Below are 21,137 nucleotides of genomic sequence, written 5' to 3' on the forward strand. Positions count from 1 at the left end.
TGGAGAGAGAGACTCTGTGTGATGTGATGAGAGGATAAGCAAGTTTCACATAATTGCTTCTATGTTTAGCTACATTCCTACAGAAAGGGCATATTATGGCTTTCCTGAGCAGTGAGCTAAACAACCTGGTGTTTCTTTTGTAAAATAAGCTTATTTTAGGAGCCTGGGGTAAACGAGAACAGCACTGGAATAAAGCCAAACAAATTTCAGTGACATGGGAGCACCAAAGACATGACAGAAATAGTCTATCACAGCAACATGTAAAGAAACCAAAGTGGAATAATACAGTAGTTGGTCACTGCGCTGAAACAGAAAAAGGATGGGGAAAAAATGACTGACCAATAGCAAGAATTTTTTAAGGACACTGCAACCAACAAATAAAATCGCTTTAAGCATAAGACGTATACTAAAAGTATACAAGTGGTCAAACACTTATGCTGGACCTAAAAACGGTGATAAGCACATGTGCCTCTGTGATTTTGAGTGGTGGAGTATCAATATAGAAAATGTTGTATGAGCATGGGGTTTATTTTTCATGGTTGAGTTAGAAGAACTGGTTCTTGAAGACTGAGTGCTTCAGTGCATGGGAGCAAGAGAAGCTTCTAAGGTTTTGTATCTATGGATGCTTGATAACATATCTTCAACACCCAGCAGACTCCAGGAATTAGTTTAAAAATAAATGTGTTTGGAGTTGTCTCATCCAGTCATCCACACCTATCCACCCCCAGGCACCAAACAGTCTTTAAAACAAATCTATCCACTCAAGGGGACAGAAAGCCTAGTGCGCCAGCAGGGGTTAGTAAAAAAACACAAATGGTCTGAGGCATCAGTCAGTCCTGGCTTTAGGCTACAGCTCCCATCTTGAGGCACCAGGCATTCTTTCTGACATTTGGGTGGACAGATTGGGGGTTTGGCACACTAGATTAACATGGAAAAAGTGAGAATGGGGTGAGTTACTGCCCATCCTGGCATTGTGCTACACCCTCTCATCCCCTAAGACTTCAGTCTTTCTGCCCTTCTGGGAGTGCATATTGGTGTAGCATAAGGGTTTAGTGTAAACAAAAAGGGTTTAACCAGAATGTGTCCACCTAGTGAGGCAGGAGCTCTAGTAGACTTCAGGGTATGATGTCACAAAAAGTAATGGGATGGGTGACTATTTTGTCCGGCTCCTCTGGCGTAAATCACTGTCCCCTAAGGTATATAACTGATCATTTGTGTTTAATTTAGTGGTTATTTGGGTGTATCAGTGACCAATTATGAATCAGGTGTTCGGAGATACTGTTTACTGCAGGAATGTAATAATGACTACAGTGCTAAGGCAAAGACACTTCTGCCATTATTTCCATTGCCAATTGATTATAACAATGCAGTGCTGTAGAATACACATGTGTTGGACTTTTTTGCTAATGCAGGGTCATCCCCAGTCTTTTTGCCTCCTGCCTCCTATTGTTTCTGACCTGTTGCTGTTGGCTTTTGAACTCTGAGCCCTTTACCACTGCTAACCAGTGCTAAAGTGCATATGCTCTCTGTGTAAATTGTAATGTTGATTGGTTCATCCATGATTGGCATATTTGATTTACTAGTAAGTCCCTAGTAAGGTGCACAAGAGGTGCCAGAGCCTGTAAATCAAATGCTACTAGTGGGCCCGCAGCATTGGTTGTGCCACCCACATAAGTAGCTCTGTAATCATGTCTCAGACCTGCCACTGCAGTGTCTGTGAGTGCAGTTTTAACTGTAAATTCGACTTGGCAAGTGTACCCACTTGCCAGGCCTAAACCTTCCCTTTTCTGACATGTCAGACACCCCTAAGGTAGGCCCTAGGTAGCCCCCAAGGGCAGGGTGCAGTGTATGGTTAAGGTAGGACATATAGTAATGTGTTTTATATGGCCTGACAGTGAAATATTGCTAAATTCGTTTTTCACTGTTTCAAGGCCTGTCCCTCTCATAGGTTAACATGGGGGCTACCTTTAAATCTGATTAAAGTGTAGATTCCCTTTGGGAGCAGATGGACATGTGGAGTTTGGGGTCTCTGAGCTCACAATTTAAAAATACATCTTTTAGTAAAGTTGATTTTAAGATTGTGTGTTTGAGAATGCCACTTTTAGAAAGTGAGCATTTTCTTGCTTATACCATTTCTGGGACTATGCCTGTTTGAGGATTCCCTGTCTGGGTCAGTTTGACAGTTGGGCTGGTTGCACCTCACACTAGACAGTGACACATAGGGAGCTGGGTTGTAGGCTGCATATCCTGATGAGCCATCTGTGCTAGGAGGGAGGGGAGGAGTGGTCACTCACACCTGAAAGTGCTGTGCCTGCCCTCACACAATGCAGTCTCCAACCCCCAGGTGAGTGTCTGGGGCCTGGCCTGGGCAAGGCAGGATTTCACATTCCAAAGAGACTTTACTTTGAAGTAGGCCTACTTCAAAGGAGAAAATGGGTATAAAAAGGGCACCCAAAACCACAGACTTTAGAAACACTTCTGGAACCAAAGGGAACCTCTGCCTGGAGAAGAGCTGAATAGCTGAGGAAGAAGAGCTGCCCTGCCTGTGACTGTGCTTTGTGGAGCTATCCTGCAGTTGCTGCTTCTGCCAGAGTAAGAGGGCAAAGACTGGACTTTGTGTGCCTTCCATCTTGAGAAGAAATCTCCAAGGGCTTGATCTAGAGCTTGCCTCCTGTTGTTTGAAGTCTCAGGGACAGCAAAGACTTCTCTCTGCCAGCACCTGGAGTCTCTGGAGAGACTCCTACTCTGCCCTGTGGTGCCCTTCCAGTTCCTGGGACCCTGAAAGGAGAAGCTGGCAGCCTAAAGACAAGAAAATCCACGCACAGAGCACCGTGCGGGGAAAAGATTGTCGCAAATCCGATCTGCGGCTGAAAAAACGACGCGCCTCCGGCTCCGCAGCTGAGAAACTACGCTCGCAGGAAACGCAACCGAAAAATTGACGCACGGAGCAGGAGAAACGACGCGCAGCATCGCTGACGGAGGCTGGGAGATCACAACCTGTGCTGCAGGATTTTTGGATCATCGTGCGGCTGGATTTTTGACTCAAGTACCGCTGTGTGGAGTTATTTTTGACGCACACCCGCCCGTGCGGGGTTATTTTTGATGCACACCAGGTACATTTTCACTCTAGCAGCGCTAGTGTGTTTTTAAAACTACTTAAAGACTCTTTTTGATTTTTAATTGATAACTTGACTTGAGTGTGGTGGATTTTTGTCGTTTCGGTCTTGTTCTGTTTAGATAAATATTTCTTATTTTTCTAAACTGGTGTTGTGTCATTTTGTAGTGTTTTTATTAAGTTACTGTGTGTGTTGGTACAAATACTTTACACCTAGCACTCTGAAGTTAAGCCTACTGCTCTGCCAAGCTACCAAGGGGGTAAGCAGGGGTTAGCTGAGGGTGATTCTCTTTTACCCTGACTAGAGTGAGGGTCCTTGCTTCAACAGGGGGTAACCTGACTGTCAACCAAAGACCCCATTTTTAACATTGGTGATCAGCGGTTGGGATTTGGACTTGAGTGAGTTCAGACCACTACGTGACCACATACTACTTGTCTTGTGATTCTGCTTTTTGTTCTCTGATGTCCTCCTGGAAATATTGCCAATATGTTTGGACTCTGGTTTTTGGTTGTGAAGCCTTTGCAGAATGAAAGTCAATTTCTGGCACCTATTTATCTATAAAAAGTGGCAGCTTAAAGCATTCTGCATGGAAAGGGGTCTGGCTGTGAACAAGAAATCCAGAAGTGAGGATCTTGAGTCAGCCCTTTTTCAGTATGAGTTGAAACGTTGTCAGGCAACACCACCAAATGAGTCTGAGGAGGAGAACTACTCTGAGGAGGAGAGCAGTGGCCCTGAGAAGGGAACAGAAAGAGATGATTGGCTCTTAGCTCGAATCCGGAGTCTGGAAGAGCTAGAAGCAGAATTTGAGAGGGCTGAGGAGAAGAGAGCCTTAGTCCTGGAAAAAGAAAGGATTGCAGCTCAAGAGCTGAGCTGTGAAAAGCTGAAACTGGAAGCCATGAGGGCTGAGTCCAGTTCATATGGTGGCAGCAAAAACCTTGTATCCAGTAATGCTGAAGAAGTGCACAGGCCCAGAGATGGCGTGCCCTATTGAAGGAGGGATTTAACACATGCCAGGAGGTTGAGGGTTATGAGGTAGCTCCAGTGATGCACAGGGCCCCTGTGGTGGATTGGGGAACTGACATGGGGAGTCATATTCCTACTGGTGGGAGGGACACTCTACTGACGCTAGGTGAGAGTGACAGGGAGAGGGGTTCCCCCCAGGTAGAAGTCCTGGTTATGGAGTGAGAAGACATCCCAGAAGAGTGTGGGTTGAGTGTCAGGGACAGTCAGGTACTGTCTCACCAGTCTCAGGAGGGTGATGTGGGGTGCTTTTTTAAAGCAGAGTCACTGGATGATTGGGTGAAGGGTACTTTGGTTAATTCATGTGAGGGGCTGACTGATGTAATTGCTGGAGAGCATATGTCTAGTCCTTATTTTTCAGAGCTACACCAACACCAGGCGGAGTGTGAGTTCGCTGACCCCAGGAAGGTTACAATGGAGGCAGACGTCTGGGTGAGTACCAGAGAGTCTGAAGAGGCATTTGGGGGTGCTCCTGAGAGGAGTGGTCTAGGTAGTTCCCAACTGTAGGAGGCTAGACTGGCTTGTAGTGAGTACTAAGGGGTACTTACACCTTGCACCAGGCCCAGGTATCCCTTAATAGTGTAGAGGGGTGTCTAGCAGCTTAGGCTGATAGAAAATGGTAGCTTAGCAGAGCAGCTTAGGCTGAACTAGGAGACATGCAAAGCTCCCACAGTACCACTTGTGTCATATGCACAATATCATAAGAAAACACAATACACAGATATACTAAAAATAAAGGTACTTTATTTTTATGACAATATGCCAAAAGTATCTCAGTGAGTACCCTTAGTATGAGGATAGCAAATATACACAAGATATATGTACACAATACCAAAATATGCAGTAATAGCAATAGAAAACAGTGCAAACAATGTATAGTCACAATAGAATGCAATGGGGGCACATAGGGATAGGGGCAACACAAACCATATACTCTAGAAGTGGAATGCGAAACACGAATGGACCCCAAACCTATGTGACCTCGTAAAGGGTCGCTGGGACTGTAAGAAAACAGTGACGGTTAGAAAAATAGCCCACCCCAAGACCCTGAAAAGTGGGTGCCAAGTGCACCTAAGTTCCCCAAAGAGCACAGAAGTCGTGATAGGGGAATTCTGCAGGAAAGACCAACACCAGTAATGCAACAACAATGGATTTCCAGACGAGAGTACCTGTGGAACAAGGGGACCAAGTCCAAAAGTCACGATCAAGTCGGGGGTGGACAGATGCCCAGGAAATGCCAGCTGTGGGTGAAAAGAAGCTGCCACTGGATGGTAGAAGCTGAGGATTCTGCACGAACGACAAGGGCTAGAAACTTCCCCTTTGGAGGTTGGATGTCCTACGTTGTGAAGAGTCGTGCAGAAGTCTTTTCCCGCAGAAAGACCGCAAACAAGCCTTGCTAGCTGCAAGGGTTGCAGTTAGGGTTTTTGGATGCTGCTGGGGCCCAGGAGGGACCAGGATGTCACCAATTGCGTCAGGGGACAGAGGGGGCGCCCCGCAAGACAAGGAGCCCTCTCAGAAGCAGGCAGCACCCACACAAGTGCCGGAACAGGCACTACGAAGTGGAGTGAAATGGTGCTCACCCGAAGTTCCACAAGAGAGTCCCACGCCGCCGGAGGACAACTCAGGAGGTCGTGCAATGCAGGTTAGAGTGCCGTGGACCCAGACTTGGCTGTGCACAAAGGAAATCTTCGTGGAGTGCACAGGAGCCGGAGTAGCTGCAAAACACGCGGTTCCCAGCAATGCAGTCTGGCGTGGGGAGGCAAGGACTTACCTCCACCAAACTTGGACTGAAGAGTCACTGGACTGTGGGAGTCACTTGGACAGAGTTGCTGAGTTCAAGGGACCTCGCTCGTCGTGCTGAGAGGAGACCCAGAGGACCGGTGATGCAGTTCTTTGGTGCCTGCGGTTGCAGGGGGAAGATTCCGTCGACCCACGGGAGATTTCTTCGGAGCTTCTAGTGCAGAGAGGAGGCAGACTATCCCCACAGCATGCACCACCAGGAAAACAGTCGAGAAGGCGGCAGGATCAGCGTTACAAGGTCGCAGTAGTCGTCTTTGCTACTTTGTTGCAGTTTTGCCGGTCTTCCAGCGCGGTCAGCAGTCGATTCCTTGGCAGAAGGTGAAGAGAGAGATGCAGAGGAACTCTGATGAGCTCTTGCATTCGTTATCTAAGGAATTCCCCAAAGCAGAGACCCTAAATAGCCAGAAAAGAGGGTTTGGATACTTAGGAGAGAGGATAGGCTAGCAACACCTGAAGGAGCCTATCAGAAGGAGTCTCTGATGTCACCTGCTGGCCCTGGCCACTCAGAGCAGTCCAGTGTGCCAGCAGCACCTCTGTTTCCAAGATGGCAGAGGTCTGGAGCACACTGGAGGAGCTCTGGGCACCTCCCAGGGTAGGTGCAGGTCAGGGGAGTGGTCACTCCCCTTTCCTTTGTCCAGTTTCGCGCCAGAGCAGGGCTGTGGGGTCCCTGAACCGGTGTAGACTGGCTTATGCAGAAATGGGCACCATCTGTGCCCATGAAAGCATTTCCAGAGGATGGGGGAGGCTACTCCTCCCCTGCCTTAACACCTTTTTCCAAAGGGAGAGGGTGTAACACCCTCTCTCTGAGGACGTCCTTTGTTCTGCCTTCCTGGGCCAAGCCTGGCTGGACACCAGGAGGGCAGAAACCTGTCTGAGGGGTTGGCAGCAGCAGCAGCTGCAGTGAAACCCCTGAAAAGGCAGTTTGGCAGTACCTGGGTCTGTGCTAGAGACCCGGGGAATCACGGGATTGACTCCCCAATACCAGGATGGCACTGGTGGGGCAATTCCATGATCTTAGACATGTTACATGGCCATATTCGGAGTTACCATTGTGAAGCTACACATAGGTAGTGACCTATATGTAGTGCACGCGTGTAATGGTGTCCCTGCACTCACAAAGTCCAGGGAATTGGCCCTGAACCATGTGGGGGCACCTTGGCTAGTGTCAGGGTGCCCACACACTAAGTAACTTAGCACCCAACCTTTACCAGGTAAAGGTTAGACATATAGGTGACTTATAAGTTACTTAAGTGCAGTGTAAAATGACTGTGAAATAACGTGGACGTTATTTCACTCAGGCTGCAGTGGCAGGCCTGTGTAAGAATTGTCAGAGCATCCTATGGGTGGCAAAAGAAATGCTGCAGCCCATAGGGATCTCCTGGAACCCCAATACCCTGGGTACCTCAGTACCATATACTAGGGAAATATAAGGGTGTTTCAGTAAGCCAATGTAAATTGGTAAAATTGGTCACTAGCCTGTTAGTGGCAATTTGGAAAGAAATGAGAGAGCATAACCACTGAGGTTCTGATTAGCAGAGCCTCAGTGAGACAGTTAGTCATAACACAGGTAACACATACAGGGCACACTTATGAGCACTGGGGCCCTGGCTGGCAGGGTCCCAGTGACACATACAACTAAAACAACATATATACAGTGAAATATGGGGGTAACATGCCAGGCAAGATGGTACTTTCCTACACAACCCCCCCCCAAACGAAGGACAATAAGACTAGCCATGACCTGATGAGTCTTCATTGTCTAAGTGGAAATATCTGGAGAGTCCATCTGCATTGGAGTGGGTACTCCCAGGTCTATGTTCCACTGTATAGTCCATTCCCTGTAGAGATATGGACCACCTCAACAATTTAGGATTTTCACCTTTCATTTGTTTTAGCCAAGGTAGAGGTTTGTCGTCTGTCTGAACAATGAAGTGAGTGCCAAACAGGTATGGCCTCAACTTCTTCAGTGCCCAGACCACAACAAAGGCCTCCCTCTCTATGGCAGACCAACGCTTTTCTCTAGGGGTCAACCTCCTGCTGATAAAAGCAACAGGTTGATCCTGGCCCTCAGAATTAAGTTGTGAAAGGACTGCCCCTACCCCTAATTCAGATGCATCAGTTTGGACAATGAATTTTTTGGAGTAACAGGGGCTTTTCAGGACAGGTGCAGAGCACATGGCCTGCTTCAGCTCCTCAAAAGCTTTCTGACAGCTATATGTCCACAATACCTTTTTAAGCATTTTTTTAGATGTGGGGTCATTAGGAGGGGCTGCTATGGAGCCATAGTTCTTTATGAACCTCCTGTAGTACCCAGTGAGGCCTAAGAAGGCTCTCACCTGGGTCTAAGTTGTAGGGGGAACCCAATCTATAATAGTTTGGATTTTCCCCTGGAGTGGTGCAATCTGTTCCCCACCTACCAGGTGTCCCAGATAAACCACTTTGCCCTACCCTATCTGGCACTTTGAAGCCTTGATAGTGAGGCCTGCCTTTTGCAGGGCCTCCAAAACTTTCTATAGGTGGACCAGGTGATCATCCCAGCTGGAGCTAAAGACAGCTATATCATCAAGATATGCTGCACTAAAAGCTTCCAGCCCTTGCAGGACTGTGTTCACCAACCTTTGAAAAGTGGCAGGTGCATTTTGCAATCCAAAAGGCATTACTGTGAATTGGTAATGGCTTCCAATGGTTGAAAATGCAGTTTTTGCTTTTGCATCTTCTGATAATTTGATCTGCCAATACCCTGCAGTCAAATCAAAAATGCTTAGGTACTTGGCAGATGCCAGTGTATCTATCAGCTCATCAGCCCTGGGTATAGGGTGAGCATCAGTTTTGGTTACTTGGTTGAGACCTCTATAGTCTACACAAAACCGCATTTCCTTCTTTCCATCCTTGGAATGAGGTTTTGGTACAAGTACCACAGGAGAAGCCCATGGATTTTCAGAATGCTCAACCACTCCCAGTTCAAGCATTTTTTGCACTTCTTGTTTTATGCAGTCTCTTACATGGTCAGGCTGCCTATAGGTCTTACTTTTGTCAGGCAAGCTGTCTCCAGTATCTATAGTGTGCTCACACCAAGAAGTGGTGCCTGGCACAGTAGAGAAGAGTTCAGAAAACTGACCCAGGAGATTTATGCAGTGGTCTTTCTGCTCAGCAGTAAGACAATCTGCCAAAACTACACCTTCCACTAGAGCATCTTGTTCTGTGGAAGAAAAGAGATCAGGGAGAGGGTCACTCTCTTCTTCCTGTCCCTCATCAGTTGCCATGAGCAGGGTGAGATCAGCCCTGTCATAGTAGGGTTTCAGGCGATTGACATGGAGCACCCTAAGGGGACTCCTGGCAGTGCCTAAGTCAACTAAGTAGGTGACTTCACCCTTCTTTTCAACAATTATGTGGGGTCCACTCCATTTGTCTTGGAGTGCTCTTGGTGCCACAGGCTCTAAGACCCACACTTTCTGCCCTGGTTGGTACTGAACCAAAACAGCCTTCTGGTCATGCCATTGCTTTTGGAGCTCTTGGCTGGCCTGAAGGTTTTTACTGGCCTTTTTCATGTACTCAGCCATCCTAGATCTGAGGCCAAGTACATAGTCCACTATGTCTTGCTTTGGAGCTTTTAAAGGTTGTTCCCAACCCTCCTTAACAAGTGTTAGAGGACCTCTCACAGGGTGACCAAATAGGAGTTCAAAGGGGCTGAAGCCCACTCCTTTTTGGGGTACCTCCCTGTAAGCAAAAAGGAAGCAAGGTAATAGGATATCCCATCTCCTGCGGAGTTTTTCAGGGAGTCCCATTATCATACCTTTGAGAGTTTTGTTAAATCTCTCCACCAGTCCATTTGTTTGTGGATGATAGGGTGTGGTGAACTTGTATGTAACACCACACTCCTTCCACATGGCCTTTAAGTAAGCAGACATGAAATTGCTTCCCCTGTCTGATACCACCTCTTTTGGGAAGCCCACCCTGGAAAAGATTCCCAGGAGGGCCTTTGCCACTGCAGGAGCTGCAGTGGTCCTTAGAGGAATTGCTTCAGGATATCTAGTGGCATGGTCCACTACCACCAAGATAAACCTATTGCCTGAAGCAGTAGGAGGGTCAAGGGGGCCAAATATGTCAACCCCTACCCTTTCAAAGGGAACCCCAACCACAGGCAGTGGGATAAGGGGTGCCTTTGGAGTGCCACCTGTTTTGCCACTGGCTTGACAGGTTTCACAGGACTTACAAAATTCTTTTGTGTCCTTGGACATTCTAGGCCAATGAAACAAGGGAACAAGCCTGTCCCAAGTTTTCATTTGCCCCAAATGTCCAGCTAAGGGAATGTCGTGGGCTAGAGTTAGGAGGAACTTTCTGTACTCCTGAGGAATCACCAATCTCCTTGCAGCTCCAGGTTTTGGATCCCTTGCTTCAGTGTACAAGAGGTTGTCCTCCCAGTAAACTCTGTGAGAGTCACTGACATCCCCATTTGCTTGATTGACAGCTTGCTGCCTTAGACCCTCTAGTGTGGGACAGGTATGCTGTGCCACACTGAGCTCCTCCCTGGCAGGCCCCCTTCACCCAAAAGCTCTGCAGTGTCTGCTTCCAGCTCCTCTGGTGTAGGTTCTGCACAGGGTGGAAATTCTTCTTCCTCAGAAGTAGAATCCACTGTAGAGGGAGGGATAGTAGGTAGTGATTTACTTCTACTAGCCCTAGCTTTAGGGAGCACTTGGTCCATTCTTCCAGGATCCAAGTCACCCTGTCCTTTTTGCTTTTTGGCCTGAGCCCTGGTTAAAGCAAAAATATGCCCTGGAATGCCCAGCATTGCTGCATGGGCCTCCAACTCCACATCTGACCAAGCTGATGTCTCTAAATCATTTCCTAGTAGACAGTCTACAGGTAAATCTGAGGCAACCACAACCTTCTTTGGACCAGTAACCCCCCCCCAGTTGAGATTCACAACAGCCATGGGGTGGCTAAGTGTGTTGTTATGAGCATCAGTTACTTGGTACTGGTGACCAAGTAGGTGTTGTTCAGGGTGGACCAGTTTCTCTATTACCATTGTAACACTGGCACCTGTGTCCCTGTAGGCCTGAACCTCAACACCATTTATTAGGGGTAGTTGCTTGTACTTATCCATGTTAAGGGGAAAAGCAACAAAGGTGGCTAAATCAATAGCCCCCTCAGAGACTAACACAGCCTCTGTGGTCTCCCTAACAAGACCAACCCCAACTAAATTACCAAAAGTGAGCCCAGCTACTCCCTTGGATTGGCTATTAGTAGGTTTGCTCCCACCACCACTGCTATTACTAGAGGCACTAGGTGTAGCAGCAGGGGTTGTAGTGGTAGGAGGCTTGGTGCTTTTCTTTGGACAACTGGGATCTGTTGTCCAATGGCCTTTTATTTTACATAAATAGCACCATGGTTTCTTTTCTTTGTTTTGATTTGAAGAGGATTTGGACCCACCACCCCCACCAGAGTGTTTTTGTGGGCCTGATGAAGACTCATTTTTAGATTTCTCCCCACCCTTGTCAGAAGACTTACCATCCTTCTTCTTGCCATCTTTGTCACCCCCTGTATGAACTTTTCTGTTCACCCTTGTTCTGACCCATTTGTCTGCCTTCTTTCCCAATTCTTGGGGAGAGGTCAGATCAGAGTCTACCAGGTACTGGTGTAACAAATCAGACACACAATTATTAAGTATATGCTCTCTCAGGATTAAGTTATACAGGCTCTCATAGTCAGAAACTTTACTGCCATGTAACCACCCCTCCAAGGCCTTCACTGAATGGTCAACAAAGTCTACCCAGTCTTGTGAAGACTCCTTTTTGGTTTCTCTGAACTTCATCCTGTACCGTTCAGTGGTTAAGCCATAACCATCTAGGAGTGCATTCTTATCAACTTTGAAATCATTGTCCTCACTTTCTTTTACAATAAGGAGCCTATCCCTACCCTTTCCACTGAAAGATAGCCATAGGATAGCAGCCCTCTGCCTTTGAGGGACATCCTGTACAACACAGGCCCTCTCAAGTGCAGCAAACCACTTGTTAATGTCATCCCCCTCCTTGTAAGGGGGAACTATCTTATGCAGATTCCTATAATCATGCTCTTTTGCAGGATGACTATTTGGAATACTGCTGCTGCCACCATGGGTTTCTAAACCCAATTTCTGTCTTTCTCTTTCTATTTCTAAGGACTGCCTATCTAAATCCAGCTGTTGCTTCTTGAGCTTCAGCCTGGATTGTTCCACTCACAATCTATTGAGCTCCCTTTCTAACATTCTGTCATCAGGGTGGGTGGGTGAGGCATTTCTAGAAACAGAAGTATGCTGAGATTGAACAGAAGGAGACCTGGCCCTAACAGATGACACTCTAACATTCTGGTCCACAGAAGTAATACTTTTACTGTGATGAGAAACAACACTATGACTGTGATGAGAAACAACACTATTACTATGATGTGAATTTACATCAGTACCAGCTATGCTAGGTGGCTTGCTAAGGGGCAGGTTGGAAAGCTTCCCTCCCACATCTTTTGCTAGGGGTGCCCCAGAATCAGAGTGGGAACCATCAGCCAATTTCTCACCAGAAGTGCCACCTAAGGTCTTATCTTGTTCAATGAGCATATTAACCAACAGTTGTCTTGAGGGATTCTTCCCTACCCCTATACCTCTATCTATACAGAGACTCCTTGCTTCCTTCCAGCTAAGGTTGTCATAAGCTATGTTGGACAGATCAAGAGTTTGGCCTGTACCAGACATTTTAGACAGTGTTTAAGGGATAGAAAAAGTGAGAAAAAAGTTTTTCAGAACTTTTGGAAAGACAGAAAAAAAACCTTTTTTTAAAACTTTTTAAGAACTTTTTGAAAGTTTAGAGGTACTTTTCAGCACTTTCTAAAAGAAGTGAGAGGAGAAAAGCAAAACTTTTTGGTTAGGTGTACATACACTGAACTTGTTTTGTATATTTTTCTCTTATGAAAAGTACAATGACAAAAGTGGTAAGTAGTTGCAAGTACTTATCCCACCGCTGCACAACCAATGTAGGAGGCTGGGCTGGCTTGTAGTGAGTACCAAGGGGTACTTACACCTTGCACCAGGCCCAGGTATCCCTTATTAGTGTAGAGGGGTGTCTAGAAGCTTAGGCTGATAGAAAATGGTTGCTTAGCAGAGCAGCTTAGGCTGAACTAGGAGACATGCAAAGCTCCCACAGTACCACTTGTGACATATGCACAATATCATAAGAAAACACAATACACAGATATACTAAAAATAAAGGTACTTTATTTTTATGACAATATACCAAAAGTATCTCAGTGAGTACCCTCAGTATGAGGATAGCAAATATACACAAGATATATGTACACAATACCAAAATATGCAGTAATAGCAATAGAAAACAGTGCAAACAATGTACAGTCACAATAGAATGCAATGGGGGCACATAGGGATAGGGGCAACACAAACCATATACTCTAGAAGTGGAATGCGAACCACGAATGGACCCCAAACCTATGTGACCTCGTAGAGGGTCGCTGGGACTGTAAGAAAACAGTGAGGGTTAGAAAAATAGCCCACCCCAAGACCCTGAAAAGTGGGTGCCAAGTGCACCTAAGTTCCCCAAAGAGCACAGAAGTCGTGATAGGGGAATTATGCAGGAAAGACCAACACCAGTAATGCAACAATGATGGATTTCCAGACGAGAGTACCTGTGGAACAAGGGGACCAAGTCCAAAAGTCACCATCAAGTCGGGGGTGGGCAGATGCCCAGGAAATGCCAGCTGTGGGTGCAAAGAAGCTGCCACCGGATGGTAGAAGCTGAGGATTCTGCATGAACGACAAGGACTAGAAACTTCCCCTTTGGAGGATGGATGTCCCACGTCGTGAAGAGTCGTGCAGAAGTGTTTTCCTGCAGAAAGACCACAAACAAGCCTTGCTAGCTGCAAGGGTTGCGGTTAGGGTTTTTTGATGCTGCTGGGGCCCAGGAGGGACCAGAATGTCACCAATTGTGTCAGGGGACAGAGGGGGCGCCCAGTAAGAAAAGGAGCCCTCTCAGAAGCAGGCAGCACCCGCAGAAGTGCCGGAACAGGCACTACAAAGTGGAGTGAAACGGTGCTCACCCGAAGTTGCACAAGAGAGTCCCACGCCGCCGGAGGACAACTCAGGAGGTCCCAGCAATGTAGTCTGGCGTGGGGAGGCAAGGACTTACCTCCACCAAGCTTGGACTGAAGAGTCACTGGACTGTGGGAGTCACTTGGACAGAGTTGCTGAGTTCAAGGGACCTCGCTCGTCGCGCTGAGAGGAGACCCATAGGACCGGTGATGCAGTTCTTTGGTGCGTGCGGTTGCAGGGGGAAGATTCCGTCGACCCACGGGAGATTTCTTCAGAGCTTCTAGTGCAGAGAGGAGGCAGACTACCCCCACAGCATGCACCACCAGGAAAACAGTAGAGAAGGCGGCAGGATCAGCGTTACAAGGTCGCAGTAGTCGTCTTTGCTACTTTGTCTCAGTTTTGCAGGCTTCCAGCGCGGTCAGCAGTCGATTCCTTGGCAGAAGGTGAAGAGAGAGATGCAGAGGAACTCTGATGAGCTCTTCCATTCGTTATCTAAGGAATTCCCCAAAGCAGAGACCCTAAATAGCCAGAAAAGAGGGTTTGGCTACTTAGGAGAGAGGATAGGCTAGCAACACCTGAAGGAGCCTATCAGAAGGAGTCTCTGACGTCACCTGCTGGCTCTGGCCACTCAGAGCAGTCCAGTGTGCCAGCAGCACCTCTGTTTCCAAGATGGCAGAGGTCTGGAGCACACTGGAGGAGCTCTGGGCACCTCCCAGAGGAGGTGCAGGTCAGGGGAGTGGTCACTCCCCTTTCCTTTGTCCAGTTTTGCGCCAGAGCAGGGCTGAGGGGTCCCTGAACCGGTGTAGACTGGCTTATGCAGAGATGGGCACCATCTGTGCCCATGAAAGCATTTCCAGAGGCTGGGGGAGGCTACTCCTCCCCTGCCTTAACACCTTTTTCCAAAGGGAGAGGGTGTAACACCCTCTCTCTGAGGAAGTCCTTTGTTCTGCCTTCCTGGGCCAAGCCTGGCTGGACCCCCAGGACGGCAGAAACCTGTCTGAGGGGTTGGCAGCAGCAGCAGCTGCAGTGAAACCCCTGAAAAGGCAGTTTGGCAGTACCCGGGTCTGTGCCAGAGACCCGGGGAATCATGGGATTGTCTCCCCAATACCAGGATGGCATTGGTGGGGCAATTCCATGATCTTAGACATGTTACATGGCCATATTCGGAGTTACCATTGTGAAGCTACACATAGGTAGTGACCTATATGTAGTGCACGCGTGTAATGGTGTCCCCGCACTCACAAAGTCCGGTTAATTGGCCCTGAACCATGTGGGGGCACCTTGGCTAGTGCCAGGGTGCCCACACACTAAGGGGGTGATTCTAACTTTGCGCCCGCCAAAGTTCCGCCAGCAGAATACCGCTACGCGGTCAGAAGACCGCCGCGGTAATTCTGAGTTTCCCGCTGGGCTGGCGGGCGACCGCCAGAAGGCCACCCACCAGCCCAGCGGGAAACCCCTTCCCATGAGGATGCCGGCTCCGAATGGAGCCGGCGGAGTGGGAAGGGTGCGACGGGTGCAGTTGCACCCGTCGCGATTTTCAGTGTCTGCTATGCAGACACTGAAAATCTTAGTGGGGCCCTGTTAGGGGGCCCCTGCAGTGCCCATGCCATTGGCATGGGCACTGCAGGGGCCCCCAGGGGCCCCACAACACCTGTTACCGCCAGCCAGGTTCTGGCGGTCAAAACCGCCAGAACCAGGCTGGCGGTAAGGGGGTCGGAATCCCCATGGCGGCGCTGCCTGCAGCACTGCCATGGAGGATTCCTCAGGGCAGCGGCAAACCGGCAGGACACCGCCGGTTTTCTGTTTCTGACCGCGGCTGTACCGCCGCGGTCAGAATGCCCTGGGATGCACTGCCAGCCTGTTGGCGGTGCATCCGCGGTCGTTGGCCCTAGCGGTAGTCTACCACCAGGGTCAGAATAACCCCCTAAGTAACTTAGCACCCAACCTTTACCAGGTAAAGGTTAGAAATATAGGTGACTTATAAGTTTCTTAAGTGCAGTGTAACATGGCTGTGAAATAACGTGGACGTTATTTCACTCAGGCTGCAGTGGCAGGCCTGTGTAAGAATTGTCAGAGCTCCCTATGGGTGGCAAAAGAAATGCTGCAGCCCATAGGGATCTCCTGGAACCCCAATACCCTGGGTACCTCAGTACCATATACTAGGGAATTATAAGGGTGTTTCAGTAAGCCAATGTAAATTGGTAAAATTGGTCACTAGCCTGTTAGTGACAATTTGGAAAGAAATGAGAGAGCATAACCACTGAGGTTCTGATTAGCAGAGCCTCAGTGAGACAGTTAGTCATAACACAGGTAACACATACAGGGCACACTTATGAGCACTGGGGCCCTGGCTGGCAGGGTCCCAGTGACACATACAACTAAAACAACATATATACAGTGAAATATGGGGGTAACATGCCAGGCAAGATGGTACTTTCCTACACCAACCAGGTGAGGTAGGGAAGGATTGTAGTGTCCCAGGTAGGTCCCAGTGTAGTGGGATGGGTGAGGGATCCCATGTCCAGTCTCAGAGGAACGGGAATGGGGATGGGCTGAGGCCCAAGGTGCCCAAGATCCGGTCCCAGGTCCTGGAGGGTTCCATGAGGGAACTCCAGGAGGGAAGCCTAGCCTGTATCGTAGGGCCATCTGTTGAGGGAGACCCCACAGTGTCAGGAGAACTTGGGGGGGGCGGCTGTAGCCAGCGTCCCACCAGTTCTGTTGTCTGGCAGTACCACTCCTAGTGAGAGGGTGCAGAAGTCCAGACAGAGGGTTGAGAGGGGGTTGAGGACCCCCGTGGAGAACCTGGAAGGTCAGGCGTCAGCTCTGAGAGCAGAGCCCCCCAGGAATGACCTTGGTGAGACCATTTCTGGGTTGGGGGAATCCAGACTCTGTCAGATGGGCAGAGGTCAGGGGACCTGCACCAGCCAGACTCTTCTGTGGCCCTTGGGGACGGTGTGTCCCTTGAGGGGGGTAAGTGTGCCCCCCTGGAAGTCCTGGTGTGCCAGGCAATGGTTCGACCGCAGGGTGGTGACTCTGGGTTGAATGATCAGGTTCAGGGGGTAAACTCTGACCTGATGGGGGGTAAATGTGCTCCCAAGGAAGTCCTGGTGCACCAGGCAGTGATCCAACCGCAGGGTGGTGACTCTGGGTTGGATGACCAGGTTCAGAGGGTAAACTCTGACCTTGTGGGGGGGAAGGTATGCCCCCAGGAAGTCCTGGGTTGCCAGGCAGTGGTCCAGTCTGTGAGTACAGACCCTGGACTGGAGGATCAGGTGCAGGGGGTAAACCCTGACCTGAAGGGGTGGGCGGTTTGCCCAATCACCCCCCTTGGTGTGATTTCAAGGGGTACTCTCCCTGAGGGGGGATGCAGAACCCTGAGAGTAGGGGCAGGGGAGAGAGAGACTCACCCCTTACCCCAGTGCAATCTAAGGGTACAGACCCTGGATTGGAAGGCCAGGTTCAGGGTGACCCCCTGACCTGGAGGAAGGGGCTACTGCTAACAGTGCACCTACCATGTTGTCTTCTGGGGGGCACTCCTTGTTGGGTGGTGCAGGACCCCAGAAGGGAGGGCAGGGAGAGGGAAGCATCACCCCTGGCCCTGGTCCAACCTGAAGGTACAGACCCCAGGTTGGAGGACCAGTTGCAGGTTTACATCCCTGTACTGGTGGAAGAATTGTGCAGGACTGCTTCTACAAGCACCCTGACAATTTTGGACTCTGGGGGTGCCGCTCCTGCAGGGAGGGTACAGAGCCCCAGAGGGGAGGACCAGGGTCAGGTTGTCATCCCTGACCTGGTGGAAGAGAGAGTGGTCAAAGGGTGCCAGGCAGCTGGTGCTACTGCCCTCCACTCTCCGCAGTCACAGTGGTTGGAGAGGCCTGAGGTCGGGCTCTCATCCCTGACAGTTGTCCAGGGCCACTGTGGCTTGCTGTCCTGGTGGACAGAGTTGCCCCTGGGGGGGCACGAGAGTCACAGCCCGGGGGTGGAGTGGGCAACACCACTGTGTTGGCCCTGGTGGTGCTATCTGCCCATTGGGATACATCTGTAAGCGAAGTAAAGTTAGGTGCTGCACAGATGGTATCTGCAGATGTGGAGAAGGGTTCCCCATGGGTTAGCTTAGTGGGCCCTGAGAGTATGGACAGAGGGTTCCAACTGGAGTCAGGAAGGCAAAGAACTGGAACATGCCCCTGCTGTTGTGGGCCTGGGTCTTTGTTCTATTGCCCCAATCAGGGAAGTACATCAAGGTATTGATTGTTCTCCCCTGGCTTTAGGCTGGTAGGGGGTCGTGTTGGACTTTTTTGCTTATGCAGGGTCATCCCCAGTCTTTTTGCCTCCTGCCTCCTATTTTTTCTGACCTGTTGCTGTTGGCTTTTGAACTCTGAGCCCTTTACCACTGCTAACCAGTGCTAAAGTACATATGCTCTCTGTGTAAATTGTAATGTTGATTGGTTTATCCATGATTGGCATATTTGATTTACTAGTAAGTCCCTAGTAAGGTGCATGAGAGGTGCCAGGGCCTGTAAATCAAATGCTACTAGTGGGCCTGCAGCATTGGTTGTGCCACCCACATAAGTAGCTCTGTAATCATGTCTCAGACCTGCCACTGCAGTGTCTGTGTGTGCAGTTTTAACTGTAAATTCGACTTGGCAAGTGTACCCACTTGCCAGGCCTAAACCTTCCCTTTTCTTACATGTCAGACACCCCTAAAGTAGGCCCTAGGAAGCCCCAAGGGCAGGGTGCAGTGTATGGTTAAGGTAGGACATATGGGGGGTCATTCTGACCCTGGCGGTCATGGACCGCCAGGGCCAACGACCGCGGAAGCACCGCCAACAGGCTGGCGGTGCTTCCGGGGGCATTCCGCCGGTCAGAAAAGGGAAGCCGCCGGTTTCCCGCCGGCTTCCCGCTGCCCCAGGGAATCCTCCATGGGGATTCCGACCCCCTTCCCGCCAGCCTGGTTCTGGCGGTTCTCACTGCCAGAACCTGGCTGGCGGGAACGGGTGTCGTGGGGCGCCTGGGGGCCCCTGCAGTGCCCATGCCACTGGCCTAACAGGGCCCCACATTGATTTTCAGTGTCTGCGTGGCAAACACTGAAAATCGCGACGGGTTCAACTGCACCCGTCGCACACCAGCAACACCGCCGGCTCCATTCGGAGCCGGCTTCCTCGTTGCTGGTGCTTTCCCGCTGGGCGGGCGGCCTTTTGGCGGTCGCCCGCCAGCCCAGCGTGAAAGTCAGAATGACCGTCTTCTGGCTGTTCCCGCCAGGCCGGCGGCTTCTGCCGCCGGCGGGGGTCACAATGACCCCCATAGTAATGTGTTTTATATGTCCTGACAGTGAAATATTGCTAAATTCGTTTTTCGCTGTTGCAAGACCTGTCCCTCTCATAGGTTAACATAGGAGCTACCTTTAAATCTGATTAAAGTGTAGATTCCCTTTGGGAGCGGATGGACATGTGGAGTTTGGGGTCTCTGAGCTCACAATTTAAAAATACATCTTTTAGTAAAGTTGATTTTAAGATTGTGGGGGTTATTACAACTTTGGAGGAGGTGTAAATCCGTCCCAAAAGTGACGGATATACCACCAGCCGTATTACGAGTTCCATAGGATATAATGGACTCGTAATACGGCTGGTGGTGTATCCGTCACTTTACCGTCACTTTTAGGACGGATTACCACCTCCTCCAAAGTTGTAATAACCCCCTGTGTGTTTGAAAATGGCACTTTTAGAAAGTGAGCATTTTCTTGCTTATACCATTTCTGTGACTCTGCCTGTTTGAGGATTCTCTTTCTAGGTCAGTTTGACAGTTGGGCTGGTTGCACCTCACACTAGACAGTGACACAAAGGGAGCTGGGGTTTAGCCTGCATATCCTGATGAGCCATCTGTGCTAGGAGGGAGGGGAAGAGTGGTCACTCACACCTGAGAGGGCTGTGCCTGCCCTCACACAATGCAGTCTCCAACCCCCTGGTGAGTGTCTGGGGCCTGGCCTGGGCAAGGCAGGATTTCACATTCCAAAGAGACTTTACTTTGAAATAGGCCTACTTCAAAGGAGAAATTGGGTATAAAAAGGGCACCCAAAACCACAGACTTTAGAAACACTTCTGGAACCAAGAAGAACCTCTGCCTGGAGAAGAGCTGAATAGCTGAGGAAGAAGAGCTGCCCTGCCTGTGACTGTGCTTTGTGGAGCTATCCTGCAGTTGCTGCTTCTGCCAGAGTAAGAGGGCAAAGAATGGACTTTGTGTGCCTTCCATCTTGAGAAGAAATCTCCAAGGGCTTGATCTAGAGCTTGCCTCCTGTTGTTTGAAGTCTCAGGGACAGCAAAGACTTCTCTCTGCCAGCACCTGGAGTCTCTGGAAAGACTCCTACTCTGCCCTGTGGTGCCCATCCAGTTCCTGGGACCCTGAAAGGAGAAGCTGGCAGCCTAAAGACAAGAAAATCCACGCACAGAGCGCCGTGCGGCGAAAAGATTGTCGCAAATCCGATCTGCGGCTGAATAAACGACGCGCCGACGGCTCCGCAGCTGAGAAACTACGCTCGCAGGAAACGCGACCAAAAAATCGACGCACGGAGCAGGAGAAATGACGCGCAGCATCGCTGACGGAGGCTGGGAGATCACAACCTACGCTGCTGGATTTTTCGGATCATCGTGCGGCTGGATTTTTGACTCAAGTACCGCCGTGCGGAGTTATTTTTGTTGCACACCCGCCCGTGCGGGGTTATTTTTGACACACACCAGGTACATTTTCACTCTAGCAGCGCTAGTGTGTTTTTAAAACTACTTAAAGACTCTTTTTGATTTTTAATTGATAACTTGACTTTTGTATGGTGGATTTTTGTTGTTTCGGTGTTGTTTTGTTTAGATAAATATTTCCTATTTTTCTAAACTGGTGTTGTGTCATTTTGTAGTGTTTTCATTAAGTTACTTTGTGTGTTGGTACAAATACTTTACACCTAGCACTCTGAAGTTAAGCCTACTGCTTTGCCAAGCTACCAAGCAGGTAAGCAGGGGTTAGCTGAGGGTGATTCTCTTTTACCCTGACTAGAGTGAGGGTCCTTGCTTGAACAGGGGGTAACCTGACTGTCAACCAAAGACCCCATTTCTAACAACATGCACATCCTCATAATAAAGTTTAAC

The 21,137-nt window shown here is 49.3% G+C and overlaps 1 protein-coding gene across 6 annotated transcripts in view; it reads right to left on the reverse strand.

Moving 5' to 3' along the window:
* Nucleotides 1–21,137, reverse strand: part of LOC138300185 (deleted in malignant brain tumors 1 protein-like) — a 499,499-nt gene that overhangs the window by 469,710 nt on the left and 8,652 nt on the right. The window lies entirely within an intron of this gene.

The sequence above is a fragment of the Pleurodeles waltl genome, chromosome 6 (assembly GCF_031143425.1).
Source record: "Pleurodeles waltl isolate 20211129_DDA chromosome 6, aPleWal1.hap1.20221129, whole genome shotgun sequence".
Taxonomy (NCBI): Eukaryota; Metazoa; Chordata; class Amphibia; order Caudata; family Salamandridae; genus Pleurodeles; species Pleurodeles waltl.